Source organism: Trachypithecus francoisi, unplaced genomic scaffold (assembly GCF_009764315.1).
Source record: "Trachypithecus francoisi isolate TF-2019V2 unplaced genomic scaffold, Tfra_2.0 Lachesis_group16, whole genome shotgun sequence".
NCBI classification, from domain to species: domain Eukaryota; kingdom Metazoa; phylum Chordata; class Mammalia; order Primates; family Cercopithecidae; genus Trachypithecus; species Trachypithecus francoisi.
Genome location: NW_022681461.1, coordinates 98,816,301 through 98,821,448, shown reverse-complemented (window position 1 = coordinate 98,821,448; position 5,148 = coordinate 98,816,301). Strand labels below are relative to the sequence as shown.

At 58.3% G+C, this 5,148-nt stretch overlaps 1 protein-coding gene across 6 annotated transcripts in view; it reads right to left on the bottom strand.

Moving 5' to 3' along the window:
• Window positions 1-2,327: 2,327 nt before the first annotated feature.
• Window positions 2,328-5,148, bottom strand: part of SARDH (sarcosine dehydrogenase) — a 77,237-nt gene continuing 74,416 nt past the window's right edge. For 5 of the 6 annotated variants that reach the window (XM_033238646.1, XM_033238645.1, XM_033238641.1 and 2 more), the window contains one exon: window positions 2,331-4,475. The gene's annotated coding sequence lies outside the window, so the exon portion shown is untranslated. Of the gene's footprint in view, window positions 4,476-5,148 lie in introns of all 6 variants that reach the window. The other variant, XM_033238642.1, reaches the window with a different exon arrangement.

Below are 5,148 nucleotides of genomic sequence, written 5' to 3'. Positions count from 1 at the left end.
ATACGTTTGCACTCCGGGCCGTCACTCCAGGAGAGAGAAGCTTGCTCCGAGCCTCCTCCCTGTGCCAGGTGTGGTACCAAGTGCTTCCCCCCGAGCGTCCTGAAGCTGCCTCAGCCCGCCTGGGTGGGTCTCCCCTTCCTGCCCTCTGAGCTGCCTCTCAGGGACAAGTTCAGCTCTTTGATGGTTTCTGGAGAGAGTAACAGATACGGCGGTGTTCAGCCAGTTCAGCAAAACGCCGCCGAACCTCCTGGGGAGAGAGGGAGATGGATGGGCCTCGGAGTCCCCCCGCATCAGCTAAGCGGCCTGCGTCTTCTGCGAGGCACTTCATCACAGAAGGGAACTCGTGAGCCCAGGAGCTCTGCCTCATGTATAAATCACAGCTTCTTGTGGCCCATAAGTCACAGGGCGCTAGCGCTGTGAAATGCCAGGAGCCAGCCTGGAGAGCCGCCCCGGCCCTCTGTCATCTTTACAGCCTGGGTGACAGAAGACACGGAGCAGGCCCAAGAAGCCCCTTCCCGTTGATCATACCCAGTTGTCAGCCCAGAGAAGGGTCCTAGGGTCCTGCCCAAACACCCGGGGGGCACTTGCAGCCTGCTAGTCTCGGGCAGGGAAACTGACACTCCCAGATGAGGACCTCACCTGGAGCCTAAGAGCAACAGATTGGGAATCCCAGCCAGCTCTGGAAACTGACACAGCGACAACCCCACCCCCCCCCACCCCCGTGCACTCTCTCTCTCTCAGGCTGGTTATCCTCTTCCTCTTTCGGAGACAGCAGCTGTGTCCCCCGACACCGCTCCAGCAGCACCCGCATCTCGCACACCCAGATGAGTGTGACCCCATGGTCGCTGAGAGCTGCCACTTGCCCCACACTGAGGCTATGCACAGCCCTAGCAATCCCGTGAAGCCATGTAGTTTTTGTTTTCATTGAAGGAGGAAGAAGCTGAGGCTCGGAGACCTAAAGTTAGGTGCCAAGGTCACCCAGAGTAAGCCCGGGAGCTCAAAGTGTCCCCATGTCTGACTCCAGTGTCTGAACGCTCAACCTCTGTTTCCTTACCTATGAAACAGGAATTTCCCCAGGACCCTGGTGGGAGATTTTATCTAAAATAAGTTCCTTATTTGGAGGCTTAGGGGAAGTGCTTTATTACCTGAAAATAACCTACATGCTCCAAGCCAAACGGACTCTCTGGGCTCGCCTACCTTCTGAATTATTGTGGTGTGAGTCCAGCAGCCCAAATTGCTATTCCTACCCCTGCTGTGTGACCCTGAGTTAGTTACTTTCCCTCTCTGGGCTTGGGTCTCCCTATCTGTCCACTGAGGAGAGGGTTCCCCAGCCTCCCAGGGGATGGGGGCTGCTAGGGGGCACAACCCACCACTCTGAGGTGCTCAGAGCCCTGGGGTGAGGAATGCTCACGCCCATCGGTGTTGAGAGATGCGGTGGCCCTGGACCCCAGGCTCTAGCCAGCATAGGGGTGCCTGCCTGAGTGGGTCCCAGAGTGCTCCAGGGCTGTGCTGTCTGGTGGTCGCTAGTCTCATGTGGCTACTTTTGATTAATTTTAAATTAATCGAAATGATACAAGGTCGGGTGCTGTAATCCTAGCCCTTTGGGAGGCTGAGATTCGAGGATCATTTGAGTCCAGGAGTTCAAGACCAGCCTGGGCAACATAGTGACACCCTGTCTCTACCAAAAATACAAAAATTAGAGCTGGGCGCAGTGGCTCACACCTATAATCCCAGCATTTTGGGAGACTGAGGTGGGCGGATCACCTGAGGTCAGTAGCTCAAGACCAGCCTGGCCAATATGGTGAAACCCCATCTCTACTAAAAATACAAAAATTAGCCAGGCTGTGGTGGTACACGTCAGTAATTCTAGTCATCTGGGAGGCTGAGGTGGGAGAATCCCTTGAACCTGGGAGGCAGCGGTTGTAGTGAGCCGAGATCATACCACTGTGATACGAGATGGAACCTTCTGTGTTCCGTTCACACCCCCCACTTTTCACATGGCCAAAGGCTGTTTCACTGCCCAGTGCGGTATAGAGCTCTGCTGGTGACAATGTAGGCACTTTCCTTCGTTCTTTCTTTTTATTTTTTGGAGACGGAATTTCGCTCTTGCCCAGGCTGGAGTGCAGTGGCGCGATCTCGGCTCACCGCAACCACCGCCTCCTGGGTTCAAACGATTCTCCTGCCTCGGCCTCCCGAGCAGCTGGGATTACAGGCATGTGCCACCATGCCCAGCTAATTTTGTATTTTTAGTAGAGACTGGGTTTCACCATGTTGGTCAGGCTGGCCTCAAACTCCGGACCTCAGCTGATCCACCTGCCTTGGCCTCCCAAAGTGGTGGGATTACAAGCGTGTGCCACCGCACCTGGCCAGTGTAGGCACTTTCAAAACAGTTTCCTCGGAATTCCTGAGAGGCAGTACCCAGCCACAGTGAGCGTCATGGTATCAATAGTTCCAGAAAAAAAATTTAACAATAGCTGTGAAACGGTGTGTTTAGAGTCGCGGTCTGGAAGACCTGGCTCGGGGTCCGGGGAGGTGGGTCTTGTGATGTGGACCCTGGGTGGTGCGCTTGGGAGCCATGGCAGGGCCAAGATCTCTTGCAGCCCAGGGATAGAGCCCGCAAGTGGTGAGCTCGGGAGGCGAGTCACGGAGCCTGTGCTCACATCAATGCCCAGTGCCCTCTCGGAGGGGCCAGGTTCTCTCTCTGCGGGGGCGGAGGAAGCACACAGGGTACAGGGAGGGAGGCTGGGTTCTCTCTCCTTGGGACAGGGTTGGGGGCCGGGTTCTGTCTCCTTGGGACAGGGTCAGGGGCCGGGTTCTCTCTCCTTGGGACAGGGTGGTGCCGTCGCATGCGTTCCCCAGCTGCACCCACGGGAAACAATTTGGAGTGGAACCTGGGCTCTGACCTCCCCTCATCCTCAGCCTTCCCCCAAGGACGGGCCGTGAGATCAATGTGGTCACCGGGCCAATCCAGGGGTCTGTGGCCAAACCGCAGACCCGGAGGAAGCAGGCCAGGCCATCTGGGGAGCCGGCTCCCCTCCTCTCCTCCTCTGGCTCCCGCAAAGCTGTCTCATCCAGGAGCCAGGCCTGCCTGTGAGCGAGGGGAGGCTCCAGGTGTTCCTTCGGCCTGAAGCGTGTGAAAGCCAGAGGCCCCCACCCCACTCTCCAGCCGAATCCCCTTCCCCAGACTCAGGAGGCCAAACCCGCCTTTCACAGCCATCTGTTACCCAAACATCTGCCTGCAGCTTTGTTGAGCTCAGTCCACAGTGGGCCATGTGGCCTGGGAGCATCCAAAGGCAGCTGGGGCCTGCCAGGACTGCTGCCCCCAGATCACCACTTACTGTGCATGTGGCTCTGTGGGGCCCCAGCTCCACGATATCCCCAAGCATCTGCCACCCGCTCTTCCCAGATTGCAGGGCACGCCTGGCAAGACTGCGCAGTGCCACTCCGACGGGCCTGATCTGAACCTGGGCTCGGGGGCATGAGGGAGAGGACTGAGCACGTGGGATGGACAGAGATGGACACCCCTCCCAGGCAGGAGAGGCAGAGCTGCTCCTGACACACAGGCAGTTATTGGGGGGTAGAGAAAGCAGGCAGCGGAGCTACCCCATCTCAGGGCAATGTGCAGGGCAGAGCCTAAGACAGGGTTCTCCTGCAAGGGCTGGACAAAGGGGAAGGCATGGGCAGGAATTGCGTTCAAATCAACAGCAAAGACAAAGGTCACCTAGAAAGGGGGACTCCACCAGACTCTTACCCAGCAACACGCCCCTCCTGCCTGAGGCTGGTGAGCAAGGGGCTCAAGGGGAAACTGAGGAAGGAGCTTGCACTTCTGTGTGGGTGAGGAGGGCACCCATCTGAGGCCCCGCCCGCTCCCTGCTTTGGCTCCTCTGTTCCTGGGCTGCTGATTCTCAGGAGGCTTTGCCACCTGAAGAACCAGGAGGTCGAGCAAGGGAAGAAGAGCTTTCCAGCTCCTGTGCCGACCTGAGATCTGAGAGGCACCATCCTGTAGAATGGCCTTGGTCCCAGGCCTCCATGTGCACTGTGGCAGACAGTGCCAGTCGATCACTGATGGCAGACAGTGCCAGCCGATCACCGCTCTTTCCTGACCCAGACACAGCCTCATGCTCTTCAGCCAAGTGCCCCAGGGAAGCCCACCACCGATCGGTCAAGCTTGGAGTAAAAGACAAGCCTATTTGCTTCCCTGTTTTCACGTGGGGTTTTAGCAGGACTAGGCCTATACTAAGGACAGGGAGGGTCCAAGTTCTGGCCAGGTCCAGGGTCCTGGGATCCAGGGCCATTTGGGACCTGTGGGAATGGACGGACAGCATGGGATGGGGCATGGGGTCTGGGCCCTCAGTATGTTCCCTTCACCCTCTTGTTGTCAGGGTCGAAGGGAGACTTCAGTGGGCCTGGGCACCGTAGGTCACCCCCATTCTCTCCAGGGCATAGTCCCCGCTCTTCACAAAGTCCCGCGAGACCTAGAAGCAGAGGTGGGGATGAGGGTCACTATCTGTTGGTAGGTACAGGGCTCACGCCTACCTGCTTCTCTGGAGGAGGGGGTCTTGGTCTTGCTGCCTGCCCTGTGGGCAAACTCATCCCTGTGCCAGGGCCTCCTTCCCGAACCCAGGCATCGCCCCAGAGCAGGTGGAGTTCGTGTCCATGTGATCTCGAGTTAGACATGGGCATCTGGGGTCCGGCAAAGCCAAGGTCTGACAGCCAGTACGACTTCCACAGGACAACATACCTCCTGCCCTAGCGATTCCAGATGTCTGGGAAACAGCAGAAACTCGGTGGCTTCCCCGGACCCGGGCCAGAGCAGCGCCGAGGCTGGCGGCCAATCCGGCTCAAATCCCTCTGGGCAGGGGCGGCTAGAACAGCCTTCTAGACAGCTTGGCCTCTGCGTGCTCCCCATCCCACACCCTGGCTCGACGTCCCCAGCAAGCCCTCGGGAACTAGTCAGCCCCAGGTGCAGGTACTCTTAGGGCAGGAGGAGGGCGTCACCTCCGGCCTGGTGCAGCTGGTGACGCTGGGCACTTTTGCCACGGCTGCTATGAGGAGGGCAGGCTGGGCCACTCAGGGAAGCTCTTCTCCCATTACAGCAATTAAACCCAAGGCCAGGGCCACAGGAGGGAGTCTCAGGTTCTACTCTGG